We start from the raw sequence: 24,674 nt of genomic DNA on the forward strand, positions 1-24,674 counted from the left end.
GTCCGTTCAAAAAACTTAAAAATACCGCTGTAGGAAAGTTTGTTTTGATAACTTAATTTAACATTATTCCGTCATTACAATATTTTCTATTGGTGGATCTGATCACATTTGAAAATATTGAACTATTTGATCTTTCCGCGTCAATAAATGTTGGTATTCCTGATCGCACACATTATTGGGAGATTTTGTTTATATGCGGTTGGCAATAGAGTATAGAGAATGTATCAAAACACAGAACGAACATGTAATACTTCTATCTTATTTTGTAAGTGTTATTATCTATACATAAATAAGTATATAAAAAGGTAAATAAGAGTCGCTCCTAATTACTCTCCAACAATAAATTATGTCAGTCGTTCTGTGAATAAAGGCTGTCGAAAGGTTTGGCTATTGTTATAAGATATTGCAGATATTGTATAAAATTTCATACATAACACATTAATAACATGAGATCAATTTATCAGAACATTGATTAATGCAAGGTGCACATGCATTATAAGTAATAGCACGAAATATTTTATGATATACACATACAGGGTTCTCAATTACTGTAGTATCCACTTTTTATTATAGCTATATTTCGAAGAACCAATTTCTGCGAGAAAATTATATGCCTTTGTTAATAAAGGAATACGATTATTTTTATAATCTGCAAACGCTCCCAGTTCTATCTTCTTATTCGACCCAACCACAGTTGTACAACATTAATTTGACTTGTCTGGAATAGCTGCAATACGACATACATATACAATATGTATAACACTTACGTATATACCACTTTATAACCTTTAAAATGTTTAACACGATCCACATAGTAAAATCAATGACCGTTTACCATTAGATCCACCACGGACTGGATAAAATTTGGTGGAAAAATGTTTCAATATTATTTAGAATATTAGTAGTTGTACGATTTAGATACAGTAATATTTTAAATAGAGAACGGAATTATATAGTTTCTTTAATTTAATAATCTAACAAGGGAACATATTCAGATGCGAAAATCGGATTTTGATGAAACTTTGGGAGTTTATAGTTCTCTGAAAAATATTTGACACGTATTTTTTTTATCGGCAACCATCCACTTTGAAGGGGTGAAAATAGCCCTCAAAGTTGGGGGTCAAAACCATACTTTTTGAGATATCTCGGAAACCAGAGGTCGAAAAAATTTGAATTTTTTTTTTAAATTGTGTGTTTTTCAATGGGCAATGTAGTCGCGCAAGAAAATTTTAACAAAAGTTTTTTGTTTAAACAATATATTAAAAATTTGATTTTGTTTGTAGTTTCTCGTATTTATTGTTGGTGAATTTTAATGTAAACTTGGGTGCGTGATCTTTGATCCAAAATAAGGGATACATGTTTCAGGATTTTCTTTTTTTTTGCCATTTAACAATAATTATGCATAATGGAATATAGTCTTGCATCTGGCGTGTGGAGGAATTCTGGCTTGTTTTATCGGAATATGAGCATTTAGTATAAACATATATTGTATTTTAAACAATAACGCTGGATGACATGTCGTTTATTGTTTTATCAGTAGCTAAAGAAGGTGGCGCAGATACCAGCGTGACGCGGTGCTAATTACCGCGGCAGAGTAAGGGTACCGACTGGTATGTATAGCCAATTCTCCTGGAAATTTCTCCGGTTGTTGGGTGTTTCCTTGTTATTATTACTGTGATATCTTTCCATCAAAATGTTTATAATGTTCATCAGATTGACCTTCATGTTTGTAAAAACGAATCTAAAAATAAACAATCAGTAAAAGTAAATTATTTGAAGGATCCACAGTGTATTTGTATATGCTCATATAAGGAGCATATTTATTTATTAAAAGCCGCGTCCCACAAATCCAAGTTTCGACCCAAAATCTAGTTAGATTCTAGTTCTTTGCATAATTTCCTATAGTTCCCTGCAGTCGGAGTCTTCCCCCATAAACTCGAAATCGAAACATCCGACCTATAATGTTTCCACTTCCTATGATTTTTAAAATTTTAAGGATATGAAATTGGTATGAAACCTTATACAATACCTAAATGTATGGTAATTGATTAGATAACAACATATTTCATAATGCAAACAATTTTTTGAATAACGGTATAGCAATTGTTATTGGCGCACAGTGGTCTAGAAGTCAGTTCTAGTGCGAATTAATTATTGTGCGAGGAAATAATTGGCATTTTGTGTAAAAATTATTTTTAATAAATATTTTTAAGTAAATAAAACATAATTTACAATACTGACTACTTGTTTCTTAATATAATAATTATTAATCTAATACTACATCGATTAAAATTTTGTTATGGCCTCCCAACTCTTGCAGGTTCAAGTTCGTGAATGTCAATCTCATTAAAGGACCCTTTAGTTTGCATCGTCTCCGGCGCGCGGACATGTTGGACCATTTAGTTTGGTGTCCGGTGGGCTGGTCGTAATTCGTGAGGCTCGCACAAAGGCCAAGCGCTGGGGATCGTGTCTTACCCCAGGGGTTCGCGGACAAACCCCAGGGGTTCCCTGAATCTTTTACTCCCCTCTACACCTCAGGAGATGCCTATCCTAGAGCCGGTCCGTCGCCGGTCCGTCGCCGGAGAAATTCCAAGCTCTCCGAAATCTTTCCGGCGCCGCTCCGGCGTGGCATAGGCAGAATATAACATGCTGTATTTATTTAAAAAGCTATTGACTAGAACTTGTCAGAGTTTGTCGTGTCAATAGGTGGCGAATACGTTGTTAAGGAATTTAAACGTTATAACAAAGAGTTTGATTTTTTTGAAAAGTTAGTACAATTATTAATTGATTACATGACGTGGAAAAAGATTTGTGGAAAATGCAATTGGTCGGAATTGCAGAGGAAATACTAACAGTTGTATTTCGCAAATTTTTTTGGGGTGGCTCTTTATTGAAAATTTGAAGAGCACGTTGTGTGGATCTATTCCTGGCCAGCGTTTCTCTTGCAAATTATTAGAAAAACATGAAAGAGGAAAAAGTAGTACATACTGTTTTTTATACGCAATGCAACGACATATGTAATTTTTTTGTGTTTATGATATTTTGTTAGATGTAAATCCGTATATTGTACAGCGATCCTCAAGGTCATGCAAGCTCGGAAACGAAAAAAGCATTTTGAATATTTAATACCAATGTGTTTGCAAGTATTTCAAAATGCTTCTTTCGTTTCTGACCTTGCATGACCTTGAGGGTCACTGCACAGTATACGAATGAATTCGACTAGACACGCGCTCTCATGTGACATAAGAAATAATAAAGCATTCTATTTAAAAAAATTGAAGGTCACCTTCGTATCTAACAAAATATTATAAACACAGAATAATTACATATGTCGTTGCGTTGTGCGTATAAAAAACAGTATGTACTACTTTTTCCTCTTTCATGTTTTTCTAATAATTTGCAAGAAAAACGCTGGCCAGGAATAGCGTGAAACACCCTGTAGATCCACACAACGTGCTCTTCAAATTTTCAATAAAGGGCCACCCCAAAAAAATTGCGAAATACAACTGTTAGTATTTCCTCTGCAATTCCGACCAATTGCAATTTTCTACAAATCTTTTTCACGTCATGTTGTCAAGTAATTGTACTATTTATGTCAATTAATTGTACTATTAATTATACTAATTGTACTATTAATTGTACTAATTGTACTTTTCAAAAAAATTAAACTCGCGGGGACCAATGTTAAACAAGCCATCGCTCAGTGGGGTGTTTGGCCCGAAATGTCGGGACAAACTATTTTGGCTTTTGTCGGACGGTGGTCATAAAGTAATTTATGCTCGTCAACGAAACTTATTTTTACGCTACCCTCATTTATACCTGTCTTTACCTGTAATAAAATTTATGGACTTAAGGTAACGGACGAACAGGAGAACACCTTCTATGTGCAGCTGTTTGTAGTTATTGGGATGTTTCACATTCCATGTGTACCGTATGAAATTTTTAAACGGTGCGTACAAGGTCAATCAAGTTGCAAAGTATCGTAGTGTAAAATGAACAATTTACTTACTACTTTCCTGTGCATACTCCCCTCTACGTGTGTTCTCGAAGACTACATACAATGACTCCCACTAATATTTGGACACTCCAAAAAAGACGATAACTTTTCAAATATTGGACTATATGATTTGAGCTTTTTTAGAAAGCCAGATCAATTAATTTACTACAGGACGCGAAAGGAAATTTTTTCTTTTTTACGTGGGCCTATATTGAAAATTTAAAACATACGTTTTGTAGATCTGTGTCAATTCTGAAAATTCCTTCAAAATCAGTCGATGTTGCAATAAGCTGCAAACGTTCAAAGATGTTGAAAATTTCAATTTTCACGAATTTTAACCGATTTCGATGAAACTTTCACAATTGACACAGACCTACAAAACGTACTTTTTAAATTTTCAATATAGGCCCACATAAAAAAATTGTAAAATGCAACTTTTAGTATTTTTTCTACAATTCCGATCAATTGCAATTTTTTTTTTAAATTTCTTTTCCCATCCTGTAGTAAACTAATTGCTCTAGCTTCACAAAAAAGTTAAAATCGTATAGTAGAATATTTAAAAAGTCATCGTCTTTTTTGAGCGTCCGAATATTAGTGGGAGTCGCTCTGTATGTAGCATTTTTACATTTATTTTCCTCCGGAGAAGTCGGGGCGCCTACAAATTATTTTACAGTCAACAAATGTTGCCCGAGAAAGTGCCGACTTCCAACTCAATAGTAATGAACTGTGATACACCTCTCCATAGAGAACAGCCCCGGGAACGGCACATAAACAAAGCGAGCCTATCGCTAAGTCTTGCTATCATCCCCACCACAGCCCCGCGCCTGTAGCCCCAATGTTTTCACTTTGACGTTGGACGCTACGCAGTATGTGTGGCCGGTGTAGCCAATATTTCGACGACAGCCGAAAGTGCGTGTGAAACGAGGTCTGCCTCCTCCACTCTGATCCAATCGGCCGCGCGTTCGTACCTAGATACGTCCTGCCTGGGAACCTTCTTCTCAGGCTCGCATCAATACCCCGACGGCACACCGGCTCGGTTTCAGCCTGGCACCTGTGCACAAAAGGGCGCGATTTTCACTTGCCGAGGGCTCTAAGCCCAGGTCCTGCCGGCCGGGCTAGGATTCAGCCGATTTGCAAGATTGCAAGGGTGCGGGATTCGCGTTCTCATTGCGTGATAATACAAACACGGGTTTTTCAGTAGTCAAAAACGCCAGATAAAGGTCCTTCTAGGCAGCAATCGCCCTCAAAGGTCTTATTTATTAACTTATTATACTTTTGTCGGTAACAAGGGAGACTGCTACGCATTTGCAAAGTACTGCCACATTGATGCAACCCGCCCTGTGTCGCGCATGCGCGAGAAAAGTTGGGCCCAATCGAAGCACTGATTGGCCACATTAGTGTGATACCGTGCTGCCCTCTCAAAAACAGGCTGAATCCCAGCCCGGCCGTCAGGCTCTGGGCTCGAGCCCCCGGCAGGTGAAAATCGCGCCCTTTTGTGCACAGGGGCCAGGCTAAATCGTCCTGATTTGGTCTCAACGCTGAGCCAAGCATTGCGTTAGCCCGTAACGTGTCGGGCTGGGGCTCGGCTAGCTGGGTCCGGCGGTGGGCTCGGGCAGACTGTGCCGTCGGGGTACATATGTCAACAGTTCGGACCCATACGAGATGGCGCCTTGCCAGTCCCTACAATCGCGTAGTAGTGGGCGGTAGCGGTTTATTATATCTGAACCCACTGCGCCGTTCCCCCCCATCGCTCGTACTTACGGGACAGTGTATTGGACTACTTGTTGGACATAAACAAATTGAAAATGTTTTTCACTACGTGGAAGGTGTAATGTCTAAAGAATATTCAGCAATTTTATTCACCCGAAACAACAAACAATTCAAACCTAACAGCTGTTTGTAGTTACTGGAGTATTTCACATCTCATGTGTGTCGTATGAAATTTTTACATGATGCGTACAGTTGCAAAGTATCGTAGTGGACGAAATGACACTATTGGTTTCCCTAAAATTAACGTTTTATTATTTTCCGGTGTATCCGAAATAATTTTTGATATTATATGTGTATTAGGTTGGAAGGAAAGAGTTATGGCGCATTTTAAATAAGCAAGTAATTTTACTTGTATATCGAAAACACATGTTGCTAATTAGTCATTGAGATACGGGAATTGACAGGTAACCTGAATGATGGCAACAAGTTGTTACGAACAATGAAAAAAGAACGGTATTTCAAAGAGCAAGAATCGTAGAATACGACCATATATTTAAACATTTTTTCACACTAGATCCGGTGGAAAATTTGCAGAACAAAGATATGTCTCTAATATATTTTTTAGCAATTGTTTTAAATCATTATTTAAGAAGAATTCACCAAGCGGTAGGAACGCTTCCGTCTTCCATGATGTTATAAAGGAGACCTACCGATAGTTTACCTAAGGAGTTGTAGAGCACATAAAAACCTTTTTTTTGTGCCACGCACAGCAGGCAGCGGCGACCCCCGTCGAGAGTTTATGACCTGACGGCTGCGGCCCGGCGCGAGGAAAAATTTCGGAGAGAAATCGGACCGGTGCTGCCGATGTCCGTCGCCCTATCCTTAAGCATTGGTGGCGGCCGGATGCTGTGGCAAACTAAAGGGTCCTTAAAGGGGAATACTATGGTCTATTCTAACAGTCTTATTTTTTGACAGAAATCATCTTTATAATTATTGTCTATTTTCCAACGTTTCTGAATATTTTTGATAAAGTTCTCTAAAATTCCTTCAATATTGTGTCCGGTCACATTCCTTCTGGTAAAAATAACCTCTAGTAATCCACTAACGCAATCCTTTCGGTTCAAATTCTTCAATTTGAATCATTCTTCGAACAACTCTAAGCGGGAGATCGTAGATACGTTCACTAAAATATTAAAATAAAATGATAATGGGATTGCGGGGGATTGCGTTTTCTCTTTGCTGTTTATGGAGATGAAGTAAGCTTTCAAATTAAATACTTCGCAACGCGTGCAAATGCGTGCAAACTTTGTAAAACTTATGACATTCTAATAATTTTTCTTAAAAAGTATCAGTTCATAAAATAAATCATAAAGTGTGTAAAGGAAACGTAAACCTACCATTTCCAGTTACAGCCATACTGATAATATCATACATATCCAAGAAAGAACTCGATATTTTGAGGTTATGATTTGTAGCAATTGACTAACACAGAAAAACAAAATGTGGTTAGCTGGAATGTTGACAGTCTTGCCAACAATAATACTGTTATTGTAGTATACATATCAAACTGGCATACAAGTATAAATTTTAACAAATTTACGTTAGTTGGTATTTTTAATTTATTCGCGCTAGAACTGACTTTTAGTTTTCTATTTCACCTTAAAATACCGAAAATACTTTCTTGCCAACCCAATATTTCAACTTAAAGTACCACTGTCTTCCGCACATTTCAACGAAAGGACTATTTCTAAATACTATTTCATAAAGCTATTGCAATGAATTAGGCTTCTTATTTCATGTATGATTTACAATACAGTTGACTAATTTAAATGTCGTTTAGAATATATTTTGCTCGGTAGTAAATCTAACTAATTAAACAAAACACACTGGGTGTTGCCATTTAATGGGACTACATGTTAGCTGTACTAACGTTAGCTATACGTTCTAATTAATGAGCATTATCCAATAAATAAGCTATTAGAAACGTATTAGGGTGAGAGTAAGTACTTTTTGCAGGAAAATACTACATATACATATTTGGAACGAAAGTTTACAGCGTTTCTAAATTAAAACTCAAAGATAAAATTAGGATATTTATACATACACACACATTTGTTCAATAACATATTTTCAATTCTCTTCTGGATGTTATTCAATAAACCTATGAATAAATATCTGAATTTTATCTTTGAATTTTGATTTAAAAACGCTACGAACTTTCGTTCCAATAAATTTCGTCGATAGGATGCGTTTGTTACAGATGGAGAACAGAGTACAGAGTCCGTTAGACTTTCTCACGGGAATCTCTTCAAGATCGTCTCTGGTAGAAGGCGTCCTGGATAACCTTTCGTATCATAGTTGACCCATTTAACGAAGACCGAACTCTGGCCCGATTTAATTGGAAGTGACAAAAAAAGAGAGCCTGGCCCTACGTGACCTCAGATTATGAACAAACCATCCCATTCATTTTAGGGGTATATAAACCCTTAGATTTTTACTCTCGTGGGCTAGTACTAGCGTGGTCACGAATCGTGTCACGTCGTGCTGCATCTCGTAGAGTTAACTTGTTAGTGAGATCGGGCTAAAGTTCCCCTTCATATCAAGGCTAACCGTATAGATTCCGCGAGTCCGGTATAAAATCTATTAGGCAGTTATAAAGTTGCTCCGAGACCCCCGCATTGCCAGTGCGTCAACACCGTACATCTTACTTAGATCAGGGATGGGCACGGGTGGGGCTCCTCAAACGCCTGATTCTCCCACCAACCTCTCTTCCATGCAACACGCGCCTTCGTCGCATAGGCCGCGATGCGCGAAGCCTTCGCGAGACATGCGCACTGCTCGCTACGGGCGAAGCGCGTTCTTTCTCCATGGTAACGGTGGAGCTGGTAGGAGGCAGTGGGCGCTGTGGTGTGGACCAGGCTTGCCATATTCGCGCGTGCCAGGCCCCTTACCGCTGCGCCCCTCGCCCATCTGCTGTGCTAAGCACGCCTGGCTTGCCCCACTCCTCGCCAGTGGGAGCAGGTAGGGAACCTAACGGGCGTTCTTTTGTTCCGCGCGACGCCACGAACGGCTTGGCTTGGGTGAAAGTGAAGTCTTTATGGGACACCCGTTAGCTTGCTCAACGCGCACGCGTGGCGACGAGTGGGGCAAGCCAGGCGGGCTTAGCCCAGCAGATGGGCGAGGGGCGCAGCGGTAATGGGCCTGGCACGCGTGGAATATGGCAAGCCTGGTGTGGACAGTCTTGCCTCAATTGAGGCAAAAATGCCCATCCCTGTCTTAGATAATAATATCTTTATATCAATTCCTTTTTATACAGTCACGACAATTCCACAAATGTAATACATTTCTTATAATCACAATATATTTGTGTTTATTGGTAAATTCGTGCAAATCACTAAACCCATAATTATCCTCCCAAACTCCTAATCAAGTAATTGAACGTCATCACACGATACAATCTTACCGCTCGGATTATATCAATTGAGGGTGTCGGTCCTTAGTTGGCCTTGGTCGAGCGAGAGTGAGGTGGCACACTCACACCCGCTAGATCCAGTTATACGTAAATACACGAGGTTGCAAGGGTCCCGTACTTTTCAAACCACATCTCGCTAATGCACATTTGGGGCCCCTACGTAGTCACAATCGCTAGATAAAAGACCCACCAAGTGCGCTTGGTGTCTAAAATGGCCTACTTTTGCATTTTGGAGGCGTAATTTTCATTATTAGGCAGCATGTAGCGGAGTTCGAGCGGCGGCGCGACAGTGCTGCCACTGTCAAGACACATACATTTTCTTAAATATCAAGAGATTTAGGGTTCTTATAGAAAAAGCATACACCAAGCGCACTTGCAGGGACACATACAATGTCAATGCAACCTTTATTATGTTAAACTATACGTGTTTAAACACGCAGTTTGAAATTTACGAAGTACACCCCTAAACGGAGGGTTACGGCACAAGTATCAGTTCCATGGCTGATACTATTAATTAAGCGAATAATATCCGTTTAAAAAAATAGACATTGTCTCTCTACGCCAACAGGAATTATTTGGAAATGGTATTATTTCCAATTTTATTCAAGTAACTACATTTCGAGTTCGTAACGGCATTTCGAAGAAAACTAGTCGTAGGACGGAACACATTCGATATGAAACATCGGAAAATATGATCTCGAAAATAACTTTTCTCTACCACAATAATTGCCTCACTACAGTAAATCACTTTTTTGAGATGAAACTTCTTTAGGCGCACTGTGTACACTGTACACAATTGCTAGGCAGTGAATGAGTCTCATCCGTCACGCTCCGAGGTGAAACTCTATTCGGGTAAACTCGGGGGAGCCCAGTTTAGCCGAGCGAACGAGAAACAGACAGGTGTGCAATCGCAATAGAAATTTTCACTTCGGTCTTATGTGCACAATATTGGTCTGTTTTATTTCTTATACGGTTTCTCGTATCATTAAAAACAATGGAGGTATTTCCGGTGAAAATGTTACGACTCACATTTTATACAGGGTGTTACCGATCCGGTGATACAAGCCCTTGATAACCGTCCGCTTGTTTGCGTTATTTGCGTTTCTTCTATTAGATCTCTACTTTCAAGTGTGTGCTTACTTCCGTTATCTTTCTTGTTCTTTTCCTTGCTAGAGCTTTTCTAAGACATTCTGTCCTTGATGTGCTTACGCTTTCGTCTGTGTTCGCCTTGGTTACTTTCCTATCGACTGCATTGTCTGTTTTACCTACTTCTTTGGCTAATCTTTTTATCGGCTCGACACGATCATCCATTGTTGCCCCTTTTTTCGAACCACTTCTTACATTCTTCCCACATACAATTTTTTTTCTACGATCTAAAGTACTTCGAACTAAATCTTCCCTCCTCCTTTACTACCTAACTAAATTCATATGTGTATTACCTATACTTATCAATTTTTCAATAGAATCACCTATAATGTAATATATAATTATATTATAATAATAATGTATAATAATATACAGGGTGGGTCATTTAAATGGGAACACCTAAATATCTCGGTTATTATTAGTCGTACAAAAAATCTCTACAGAATGAAGTTGTACTGTTTCAAGGGGCGAATTTGATGATGGTAAACATTTTTTCTCAAGGTCATTTTTTTACAAGATTTCAAGGTCATCGATGTTTTTTTTTAATGGAATGAGGTATTTTTTAATACATCAATCGATGCAGCTGGACATTCGTTATAAAAAAGTACTAACCTATGTATGTTGAAAAGTTAGTAGTTCACGAGATATTTCGATTTAAATAACTCTAAAACACCATTACCGTCGTACTAAAACGTTACACAAGTAAGTACTTAAACGCTAACATCTTAGAGTTATTTAAATCGAAATATCTCGTGAACTACTAACTTTTCGACATACATAGGTTTCTACTTTTTTATAACGAATGTTCAGCTGCATCGATTGATGTATTAAAAAATGCCTCATTCCATTAAAAAAAATATCGATGACCTTGAGAAAAAATTTTTACTATCGTCAAATTCGCCCCTTGAAACAGTACAACTTTATTCTGTGGAGATTTTTTGTAAGACTAATAATAACCGAGATATTTAGGTGTTCCCATTTAAATGCCCCACCCTGTATATTTAATATGAATAAATAATAATTTATATATATTAATAAATTATATATTATTATTATATAAAATTATATAATATTATATATTATATATTATAATAGGCCAGTGACATTGAAATGGAAAAAAAAATGTTTTCGAGTCGCCAAAAATCCTTCTGCCAATTATCAGTTTAGTCTAAAAAGAACCTATTCCCGAAATTTCATCCAATTCTGACGTTGGACGTAAACGGAAACTTCGCCTAAATATTAAATATTTTATAAATGTTATAAACAATTATATTATATGTAATATAATTATTAATGATAATAGAACTTCTCAAATATATTTTTTATATAAAATTAAGATCTAAGTAAAAGAAAATTAATGTCTATGTATGTTGACAACGACAAAATAGAATTTTATTCCGGTTTAAACGATATTATTAACAAACATATTTGGTAGACTTTTTTATATATTAATAATCGAAAGTCTCTTATTTTGAACTGTGATAGATAATCTTCTATACATATAATTATTCTTCACGGTTTTCACTTAAAGAGTTCAAAAGGATTTAAAATTCTTCTGTATGTGTTAGTGCGTACTAGACATAATAAACGAATCCTAACTACGACGTTCAACTGCTCTGAAATTCAATCGCGAAGTTACACAAACAGATTGAGAACGTAACTTTAGGAGGACCGCAAATGAAGTAGAAACTTCTTAATAAAATACGGTCGCAATCAAGACGATAAACCGCGCCAGTGTTTCTAGGCTAGTGAATACGGCAGGTAGCAGACCTGATACAAATCTGAGTTTGTTTTTCGATATCGGCTACTTACGTTACACGACCACTTTACGATTCTTTCTAGCAGAAACTACTTTTCAACAAACTGATAAATCAAATTGCTTGTTCAATTTCAATGGAGCAATTATTGGACATAAACAATTTGACATTATCATTACAGAACGTATATGTATAGTGAATTACATGTATTGTGCCACTGAGAAAAAAATCCTGTCGAAACAAAAAAAATATATAATATGTTGATTCAATAAGATGTACAATTGAATAGTGCCAATATCATATGAACTTATTTTAATATTTAATACTATTGAATTTCAATAGCAAAACTCATTTCCGCCAATCATATAAGCGAATAGCTTGACATCGATGTTTTCAAAAAAATAAGATATGGCCTCAAACCAATTCCAGTATAAATCAATACATTTCTCAAATTTTTTTAACAACATATCTGATTGAAGGAAAAAGAGAAATATTACGAATAATAATGTACGGTATTGAATCGAATAATATTTTCAATCATTTCATGATAGACAATTCAAATACATCACGATTTGCTTCTTTTCATACTATTGAAAAGAATACATTGATATTCATCGAAGTAAAAAAATTACAATAACACGCGTGTTATTGAAGTAACTACTTTTTTTTCTCAGTGTGTAAAGCTACAGTCAGCGGCAATATTAAGTTGACACCCTTAAAAATCGCATAACTTTTTAAAAATTGGTCCAAAGGACTTGAATTTTTTTAAGATCTTAGACCGACTAGTTCGCTTGAGAATAAGTAAACAAAAAATTATTAAGATTGCAATTGGTAGGAATCATACAAAATTTTAAAAATAATGTTTTGTCAACTTTTTTATCTGGGCCTGTAACGATAATTTAAAAAATGCGACATAACATAATTTTTAAAATTTTGTATGATTCCTACCAATTGCAGTCTTAATAGATTTTTGTTTACTTCTTCTCTAGCGAACTAGCCGGTCTGACATCTTTAAAAAATTCAAGTCCTTTGGACCAACTTTTAGAAAGTTGTGCGATTTTTAAAATAGCCACTTAATATTGCCGTTGACTGTATTATCCTTTTGTGCTCCAATAAATAATCAACTGAGAAATTTGATGGATTCTCTTTTACTGAATATGAGTTTTACCGTCAATTTTCTGGGAAATTTAATTTTGAAAAAGGATCAAATCTTCCAGCTTAAATACTTTTAAAACTTTTTTACAAGATCTACACAATGTCTATACAGGTGTTCGAGATTTAAAGTGCCAAACTTTCTAAACAAGAAAGAAATGTTATGTAGATATGGGTCGTTTAACGATTCATTAAACAGTTATAAACAACAGTTAAGCCATATTTAAGTACATATGTACTTGTAGTTTTATGGAGTCTGTTTTTCGAGCAAACAACTTCAAAAAGAGAAGAGGGGCTACCTTCTTATTTCGATATAAAAAAACAGATCGATATTGTGCGCATAAGACCGCACGACCGAAGTGAAAACTTCTATGCCGATTGCACACCTGTCTGTTTCTCGCTCGCTCAGCTAAACTCGCCCCTCCAATTTATCCGAATGGCGTTTCACCTTGGAGCGCGACGGATCAGACTCATTTACTTGCCAGTATATGTGTACGCGGTGCGCTTAAGGATGTTCTGGAGGTATATAAAAACGCAACAAAATTTTTGAAAGTTTGACAAGATATAATTCTTACTAAATTAATGCAATTACCAAAGTTTGGGTTCGATTCACTGCACCGTTTAAGAATTATAGCAACTTGAAGGTTGCACATTTTAACACGTCTTCTTCTGGAGAGTTCATCAAATTCCACTTCAAACCCTATTTAAACCTTGAAAAAATGCAACTAGAAACTTCAGTTTTTTTATATGTAGTAAAAATTATGTAATTATTTACGATCAAAATTTATTAGGATTCACTAAACAGTTACAGAGCAAAAAAATTATAAACTGTTACAAAACGTCAAATTTATCGTGTTGTCTCTCACTAGCATGGAAACGCGACAACTGTGTAGACCACTGAATATACATAGATACAATCAGAGGGTAGAGTATTCGCAAAAGTTTAATGCAAAATATACTCATGAATGGCTTTCATTGCCAATTTGATTCGTTGATTCATTCATTTGATTCCTTGTCAATAAAAGCCATTCATGAGTATATTTTGCATTAAACTTTTGCGAATACTGTACCCTCTGATTGTATCTACATATATTCAGTGGTCTACAATCAATATATATTGATGGATTTCGAATTTCTTGTACTTTTGTCTCCCATTGTACCTCCAGAACATCCTTAACCCTTAGCACTCGATTGGAGACTCTGAGGTGTCACTAAAAATTGCTGTGTCATTGTTCAAAATATTGTTTAACACTAGAATTAGCACACCAGTCAAAATGACTGGTTTTACAATGTCATTTTGGATTTCTTACTTCATGTTACATTCTTTTTCCGCAATGATGTGATGACTTTTCGACTAAAGTAACATAATGAATTTTATTTTTGGTCAATTTATTCAGAATCAAAATAATTTTGTAGCATGGCTACTTATACCAACACCAGTCATTTTGCCTGGTACCACTGGTGTGGAAGAAAGTAAAATTTGTAAGGTGGAGTAGGGTAAGTCCGTCTACGAGGCAAGTCCGTTAATTGGTTATTTTTATTATAATATGAACAAAATTTCTCTAGCTTGTATTTATTAATGTAGTATAAGTTAGTACAAACTATTCTACATAGATGTCACCCAAGAATAAAAGTGTTTCCCTCGCTGAAATCAACCAATAATAAACAGTCACGTGCGAGGTACTGTTGTGAGCTGACGAGAAGATCCCTGGCAGGAATGCGGTGACGTAGGCAAGAATGCGCACCCGATTGGTTGGCTTGGAGGGGGGGCGCCTAGGCTCACACGCAGTTTCGACTAGAACGTTCTATTGGCCGACGCAGTCACCCCCACTACTCGAGTCGCGTGACCAAGAGAGGGAATCAGACGTACCCTAGGGTACTCAGTGAGAGTACTCAACGGCGTAGGCACAAAATTCAGAATACTGCTGAAAAATTGTCATGACGTAAAACTTTCTTATTTTCCTATTCTTATTATAAAATGCTCAAATCAGTATTGACATTAACATTCTACAGCACATATTAATAATCGTATATGTATTATAATCCTATCTTTAATTAACACCATAAATTAAAATCTTTCTATTATATTTATATATTTTTCTATTATATAAAATAGTTTTTCTCTCTCTCTCTCTCTCCCGCTCTCTCTCTCTCGCTCTCTCCCGCTCTCTCTCTCTCTTCCGCTCTCTCTCTCTCTCTCGCTCTCTCTCTCTCGCTCTCTCTCTCTCGCTCTCTCTCTCTCGCTCTCTGTCTCTAATGTAAAATCTAAAAAAAAAGTATAAAAAAAGTTACTACGACGGGACTCGAACCCGAGCCCACGGCATAGCAGTTCAGCTCGCTGCCGCTACGCCACACCATTACTTACAATTAGTAAAAGAGTGAACTATGTAAACTGACATGTTTCGTCCACAAAACTTTAATTTGCAAATATTGTTCCGTCGCGCAGGAACAATATTCGCGTATTTCCTTCGGACGATATTTAGATGCGTTTTGTCTCGATCACAAGAGACCATTTACTGGAGTAATATCGATTACTTCATTCTTTGACTCTCTTCTTTCACCTGAAGGCTGCTCAAGTCGGCCGTGGAGGATGACGAGTCATCAAGGGTGTGTTTGAATGGATTTTGCAAACATTCGGCAATGCCCAATCAACACATCGCCTTGCATTTTCATGAAACATCATTAAAATCAGCCATAAACTGATTAGAAACCTTCTTCACGATGAAGAAGGTTTCGGCACAAATCAAAAACAAATAACAAATTTTTCCCCCCATAAAAAACAGTTACGATCGATTTAACAAAACGACTCTTTTATTCGTAATCAAAACTTCCATCACCAATAATCTTTCCACGACAAAATAAGGTAAATGTCACGAATTACCAAGCGTATAAGGCAGGACCTGCTAGATCAGCCTTACTGACGAGTCCACTAGCAGGTCCGGGACGAAACGCTTCCATTAACGTCATTCATTTTCATGCGAAATAATTGTTGTCTTTTATGCTCATCATATCATTGAATTACCTGCCCAAGATTAGCTTGGCGGGCAGTGATCCGAATATTCGCGAACCGACAGTTCCGCGACAAAACAAATATCTTGAAAATTACTGAATAGTTGCCTCTATAATGGGGTATATTCGTAATCAGGGGAACGAGATCTGTAAGTCTGTAAAGTCTCAACTAAATCTGTGACGCGAAGGCTTTGCATTCTCCTTGTGTAATTGTCACTTTTCATGACTGCAATAGGATCCTCGTATTCACGGCATTGAATATTGGCTGTAAGTCGTGAAACATCGTAGCCCTCTGTAAATACGGGAATCCTACTACTATGCGTCGTGTGACGTAGCAGCTGAAAGGGCGTGGTCACGCGGCGAGTACGGGACCGTCAGAGGTGGGGGTAGGCGGCGAGTATGGACCGTCAGAGATGGGGGTAGGCGGCGCTAGCTGGAGACCCCTCTTGCCTCTGTGCCCCCCCGGGGATCTTCTCGTCAGCTCACAACAGTACACGTACAACTTTGAGGTTACCCTGAACGTGCAATAGTTTACAAGTTATTAATATATTCTGTATTCTAATTTTCGGTAAGTACAACAAATATTGATGTAGGTTTACATTAAATAAACCGTTTTTATTGTATTTTTTCAAATTTATTAAGAAAAACACTAAGATGAGATGATCTTGCCCCGTAAATATTACTACACGGGGCAAGTGCGTACTATCACGGTGGGGTAAGTGCGTACTATATGGGTAACTATACAACTAAACAATATATTTAATGCAACAAAAAGCATTTTGTAGCAGGCTTGATAATAATTCTTTTCTTGCCCCATTGCACTCTTGAATCGAAAGCATTTTTAAACTTTGTATTAATATCACTATATCCCCTTTCATATTTCAGCATAAAAGTACTTATTTGTTTAAAAATGGATAACTATAAAACTAAACAATATAAATTAATGCAATAAGAAGCATTTTATAGCAGGCTTGTTAATCATTCTTTTCTTGCCCCGTAGCACTTGAAACAAGGTTCGAAAACATTTTTAACTCTCAGACACGGACTTGTCCCATTTTCGGGGCAAGTGCGTCCTAGTTGACACTTTGTACAATATTCTATCAAAATGACAATTTTCGAGCAAAATTAGAATCGTACATATTACTATTTCATCAGTAATAACTGTGACAAGAGTTTGATACCAAGAACGTTAAGTTTTTACATACAAGACTGAAAATACATCAGTTTAAAGTCCAACTTTGCAAAAACTAGGGCGGACTTACCCCACTCCACCTTAACTAATTTTCGGTTACGCAATTGTAGCAAATATAGAAAGTGTTTTGGCTAATGCACTTTTCATGTGGCCAATCCTTGTAGTTGGTATATTGCATTCACTATGCGTTTCACTTGCTTGAGCTTTAGAATTTTAGAACACGGTTCCAACAAATTCTTTTATTCTTTGTCATCTTAATTGCTAAACTCAGTATTCCCTTTCTCATAACTGTTAAAAGCATTCTACCCTATATGTATTTTGATCCATTGTTCTTCAGTATACAGGGTGTTTCGTCTAAAACAGGACACCTAAATATCTCCCCTATCTCTGAAAATACAAAAAATGTATCTAACGTAATCTAAATAGTTTCAAAAGACGAATCAGATGGCAGAATCGTTTTTTATAAATTGTAATTTGTTAATCGTTTTTTTAACTTCCCGATTTTATAGGGAAGTTATTGTAATGACCCCGAAAATCGAAAATCGATTTTTTTGCAGATCTTCACGTTTCATGGCAGTCATTTTAGACTATTTTCAACAAAATGTTCGTGTGTGTGTGTGTGTGTGTGTGTGTGTGCGTGCGTATGTCTGTTTCTATGGTATCAAATTTTTCGTTCACGTTTTCTGAAAAAGTAACAACGCGATCAGAATGATGAATGATGTAATCGATGTGCCCCGTCGTATCTTAGAGCTGATTAGATTTTGGTCCATATTGGTCAAGTAGTTTTTTAGATTTTTAGTTTTTTTCGAAAGGAGTTCATTCAACAATGCAATTTATACGAGAGAACGGAAAGTTTCCACCGAAGAAACAAACTTAATTACACAAAAAAATTTTTTTTAATTTAAAAAAATTTTTTTACTGTAAAAAAAATTTTTTTTGTACCTTACGCTAATGTTTCCGCTTACAATAATCGAAAATTATCCCAATGCAAGAGTGAGTTAATCATCTCTACTCCCAAGAATACATTTTCAAAGAATATCGATGAAAGTACAAAAAAAATTTATTATATATTACAATCTTTAAAAAAACAATCAGTTCAAAACAAATTAATAACTGAGATTAAATTGAAAATTAATATAAACTATATGATAATTATTGATAACATTGATGTTGAAAACGGATTGGTTAATGGAGCACACACACATGCGGAATATTAAAATTTATTACTTTTCAAGAAAATACTAAAATTTCGTCTATATTGTGGTTAGATTTTCAATTGGCCAGAGTAGGAGTGAAAGTAAGAACTCGTTATCGTGATTATATGAAAAATGCAAATATTCATCAAAATTTAACACCAATACTAAAAACGTGGTAAAAATCTCGAATCCTGTAAATATGTCGAGTGAGGAAAAATATCAAATCACACGTAGTCAATTCCCAGTGGTTCCAGCTGAAGCGATTACGAATCATAAAAGTCAGGGACAAACATAGGAGACAAGTATGTTTGAATTTTAAAACATCAGAAAAACGAACTTTACAAATGTTGTATGTAGCACTGAGCAGAGTTTCAAAATTGAGCGGTTTATATATTTTGGGACAATTTAAATTAACAGTATCTGTTCCGGCAAACCAGTGCGCATCCGATCGGCTTTACCGACCTCGCGTGGCCACGATCGGGTGACGTCACGTCGTCGCGGCACCCCCCACCCTGCGGCCGCGGAACACGCGATTTTCGGCAGGCACCGGCTGATCGAGAGCTCTTCTACACTCTGTTAACGGACACCGCGTTCGACACATAACCGTTGGCAGTAGTCAATACACGCGTCCTTACACGTCGTCTATACGACACACGTCTCGTCGCATCGCGCTTATGGTCCCACCTCGCGTTCCTCTCAATCGTGGGCCATCACTTTATTGCGACACACTCTATGTACCTTTTGTGATAGTTATTACATTAAAGTGTTGTTGTTACGACCACAGTTGCTTCAACGTTCACCCACGACGATCTCCCGAATTCCTACATCCGATCCACGAACAGTATCGAAGAAAACCAAGATCAATACTGCAAACCCGGATAATGAGAAGTTGTATCGTTTGCGAAAAACTAATTAAGACAATTTATTTTGCAACATTAGTACGCTATAACAAGGAACCAAGCGAGCAACGAGCCTACGATGTTCGTTTAATGCGACGCCATATAGCAAACATTTTGATAAGTAGAAAACTATTGAATTTCCCTGAAAACGTACTAAAAATAATGATAATAATATACTGCAACTAACGAATCGGGAAGTTCTTTGTGTGGCTCTTGGAGAGTCACACACCAAATAAAAAACATTAATAGCTGCAGGCCCTACTAGCCATGCGTACCACTAACCCTCTCGCAAGAGCAGTCCTAGCCGCGAGCGAGCGAAGCGAGCGAGCAACAATAACCCTCTAGTTTCAAGGTCACTCGTGTTTTTTTACACATATACACACATTTTTTGTTGTTGTATGTTATAGCAAACATTATTGTGCATTCACCCATGTTTAATAGCACGACCTTGAAATGACCGTGAACTCTAAAATTTGCTAATTAATGCAGAACTTACTTTCAGCGACATTTCAGATTGCAACAGTAACAGAAATTCGACCATGAACTTGTAAATAAACACATTGTATCATTCCTCTGTGTACATAGAGAGTGAGAGAGATATGTATTTAAGGGTTTGCTCACTACTAGATTTCTCAGTGTATCGACAAGCGATCCATAATGCGTTATTCAGAACAGAAGAAAATTCAAATGGTTTTAATTTACGGTGAAGCTCAAGAGTGTCTAAGAGAAGCAATACGAATTTACAAAGACAGATTTCCAGAACGTTCTTGTCCATCACGTTCTGCATATTCAAGTATTGTTAAAACATTTTGTGTGACTGGTAGTGTCAACAGAAACATTCGTGTGTGACGTAAGACTGTTACTCGTGAAGCAGATGTGAACAATATCATCGCTAACGTTAATCAAAACTCGCATGTTAGTATAAGGCAACTTGGACGTGAAACCGGTATTAGTGTGACAAGCATATTCCGGATTCTTCATTCACAAAAATTTCATCCTTTCCATTTATCTCTTCACCAAGAGCTCCATAGAAGAGACTTTGAAAACCGCGTACACTTTTCTCAATGGGATATGCGGAAATATGAAAGTGATGAAATGTTTTTCCAAACAGTATTGTTTACGGATGAAGCATCCTTTCCAAATCATGGTCAGGTGAACCTCGAGAACATGCATTATTGGTCGGTTGAAAATCCACGATGGTTGAGACAACTCGATAAGCAGAGACCATGGACCATAAATGTCTGGTGTGGTATTCTAAATAATAGGATAATTGGGCCATATTTTATCAACGGTACGCAAACTGGGCAGAAGTATGCTGAATTTTTAGAACATATTCTTCCAGGTTTATTAGAAGATGTACCATTTAGGGACCGTCTAGTATTATGGTATCAACACGATGGGTGTCCAGCACACTTTTCCCATATTGCAACACGTGTCCTCAACGAAAAATTCCCAAATCGTTGGATTGGACGCAATGGACCTGTATCATGATCGGCTCGTTCACCCGATCTCACCCCACTTGATTTTTTCTTATGGGGGACATTAAAGGGTACGGTTTATCAAGAGCAGCCCACGACGCCAGAAAATATGAAGGAACGATAATTGCTGCATGTGCTGATATGAAACCTGGAATCATCGAAAAAGCTGTACAATCTGTCGTTTTTCACCTCACGAAATGTATCACAACGAAAGGACATCATTTCGAACATTTATTGCTGTAATAAATGTGATTATTTATAGTTCAATTTCATGGTCGAATTTCTGTTACCGTTGAAATCTGAAATGTCGCTGAAAGTAAATTCTGCATTAATTAGCAAATTTTAGAGTTCTCGTTCATTTCAAGGTCGTGCTATTAAACATGGATGAATGCACAATAATGTTTGCTATAACATACAACAACAAAAAATGTGTGTGTACATGTAAAAAAAACACGAGTGACCTTGAAAAAACGATTAAAACATTACAATTTATAAAAAACGATTCTTCCATCTGATTCGTCTTTTGAAACCATTTAGATTACGTTAGAAACATGTTTTGTATTTTCAGAGATAGAGGAGATATTTAGGTGTCCTGTTTTAGACGAAACACCCTGTATAATTAACAACGAGTAATACTCAGGATTAATTTTAGAACGGTCACATTACAATTAATAAGAAACAGAACATACTAGAAGAGGGAGTCCCTACAGGTTACAACCTAAAATTAGCAAGAAGAAGTTGCTTGGGAGTATCGAAAAGTTATTTCATTCATTATACAGAGTGGAGCACGTAACTGGATCCACTTGGATTACTGCATAAATAATGATTTCAGTGAAAAATATTTCAAATAAAAGTTCAATTTAGTGGGAGATGTTATTTGACGTACTCAGTGTTTTGTATGGGGGTGTGTAGGGGACGTATGAAGATCAAATTGGTTTTTTTTAAATATGGAGTCACATTCTTTTACCAGGTTAGTCGCTTCAATTGATAATTCTGTTTAAAAAGGTATCCACCTGTCAATATCAAGAAGCTAATATTATTAAGTGCATTATGTTTTGGGATTGATGTGTATTTCTCTTAAAAATCCTATAGCTATTAAAATTTGGGATGTTGCGTGCATTTCTATGTATCAAAAGTAGACACTGTAGGTGATGTGCAAAGATAAGTTAGCCAGTACTTACAGTAAAATAGCACGCTTGTCTTTTGAACGTTTTTCTCGAAAATGAAGCTTTCCAAATAAACAATATATTCAAAAACATGCGTAGCTATAATTTTTACGTAGCTATACGCCAACTATTGTAAATACAGAGACATTTTTTCAAAGATGTTAGGTAAACTGAAACGAAACAAGAACTTTTCTTTAATTAAACCGTTTGCAACGTGATTGCGTCGAATCTGTGTGTATTCACCACTAAAATTGCAATTTAAACAAATCCATGACGCATTTTTTTAATCCGATTGAACTTTGAAACATGAATATACGTTAAACAGGAAGTATAAAATATTTTCAATTTTCAAATCGGCTACCATTGTAGTGAAAATACATGATTCTTTGATATATTTTCGTGTGCTTGCGTGTGTAAGTATATTATTCGTTTTGAAAGCACACGCTGGCCTGTTTGAAAAAAATCGGTGTTGTTTTTCATATCTTTAAACTGCATACTCCACACTGCATACTGCATACCGAAAATTTCAGCGTGTAATCGTGGTAACAGGAGAAATCCGTTTGCTTGGACTAAAGAAAATGCGATCATAATCACGGGAAGCGTTGAAAACGAAAACTAAAACGAAAACGAAAACCCGCATGCGGTGGCGCGTGCATGCGCACGAACGCGTCCGCCGATAAAAGTACTGCGAGCCACGAGGCTGTCGGCATTGGGGGTTCAAATCAAAAGGCATACGGCTGGCAATCGGAACACAGAGTGCGCCATTGAGATTTGTAACGCCTCACGGCTCCGCCAGACGCGTTGACGGCGCTGTTTCCGTAGCTCTTTTTCTAGTTCCCCCCTTTTTCTCCTTATTCTCTACAACTCGCCGCGCCGCGCCGTCTGCATCCCTCAAATCTGTGAACGTGTAGTACGCCCGCCAACCACTGACTCCATAAATATGCATTCCATTTAATGAGACCGCTGTAGCACGTGGGACACGGTTTCGTGGCCGGATGCAGTTCCGTACCGCAGATACGCGGGTCCGCACACGAGAACTCGTCATAATGCGATTGAGTTCGCGCATCGTGGCATGCGCGCATTGTTGCGCTACTACCAAGTGTAACTCGAGTGTCTTAAGTGTCATCGAAATCCTTCTGTCTTTACGCAGCACCCAGCTATCAGTCGGCTCTGCGACAATATTTCGTCGAAACGACGCATTGTCATATTTCCCAATTACGGTACACTCCGCGACAGAAAAATGGCACATTATACAGATAAATGGTTTTTTAGCTTTTCAAGTAGTATATTACATTGTTTGTGACCTGGATACTGGGTAATAAGAATTAAACATTATTTCAATATGTTTCTATGCATTTATTACGAAAAAAAACAATTTCATTGGAAAATATGTAGCGTTAAATGAAAAATCGATGCGTTAAAAAGATAGCATACATTTCTTAAAATAGATAAAAAATAAAGCACGTTCTAAACCAGCAGCGTGTACAAATCAGTTTTTCAATGCTCAATTTACATAACTAAAGTTATTATAGCAAACTCAAATGTTTCCTTTCAAAAAGGTTAAAAACTGAACCAGAACGTTAGGAAAGAAGGAAAGTTTATTGCAAAATTGCTAGATTTACTAAGTGATCGAAACGGTAGCGCCGAAAGCATCATTAAATTAAATAGTTAACATTTACGATCGATAATCGGGATTATTTTATAAAAAATAAAGTAAGATGTATAAAAAAATAATGTCTTAACATTTTGTAACTCCGCCTTTTGTTTGTATAACTTGGAACAAACGTTTCGGTATAGATTTAAATAATTTTTTAACCACGTTTCTGCTTAACGATACCCAGTTTCGTTCAATACAGGTTTTTAATTCGTCGAGGGTTCGACATTGTCTTCCGCCGGCGCATACCGATTTGGCTAAACGGGCCCAGCAATTTTCTATAACATTTAAATCTGCAGACCTGGCTGGCCACTCCAAAATTCGAATATTTTCCCGTGTAAAATATTCTTTTTCAATCTGCGCGGTATGAACACTTGCATTATCTTGCTGATAAATAAAGTTTGTGCCCGCAATTTTTACCTCATGTCTCTTCAATTGTTCGTCGATTAAACTCATGTACTGTGCACTATTCATTTTTCCACTTATACACTTAATTTCCGTGTTTCCATAGTACCCAATTCCCGCCCACACCATTACTCCACCGTCACCGAATTGTCGACTGCATAAAATTTGTTGTTCTTTACGCAAATCGTGGAAATAACAACGGTAGCCATCCGGTCAATCTAACGTAAATCCCTTCGCATCACTAAAGATAACTTTTCGCCATTTTCTTTTCTAGTGAACATATTTCTCAGAAAATTGTAAACGAGCTTCTTTATGTTTCTTAGTTAGCGGTGGTTTACGTATTTTGGCGTTTTATGTATTTACATTCTTTTATAATACGTTGTACATTACATAGCTTAGTATTTACTCCAGCTTCTGCTGCAATTCACCTTGCAGTAGCAG

This window comes from Lasioglossum baleicum, chromosome 11, assembly GCF_051020765.1.
Source record: "Lasioglossum baleicum chromosome 11, iyLasBale1, whole genome shotgun sequence".
In the NCBI taxonomy this organism is placed as follows: Eukaryota; Metazoa; Arthropoda; class Insecta; order Hymenoptera; family Halictidae; genus Lasioglossum; species Lasioglossum baleicum.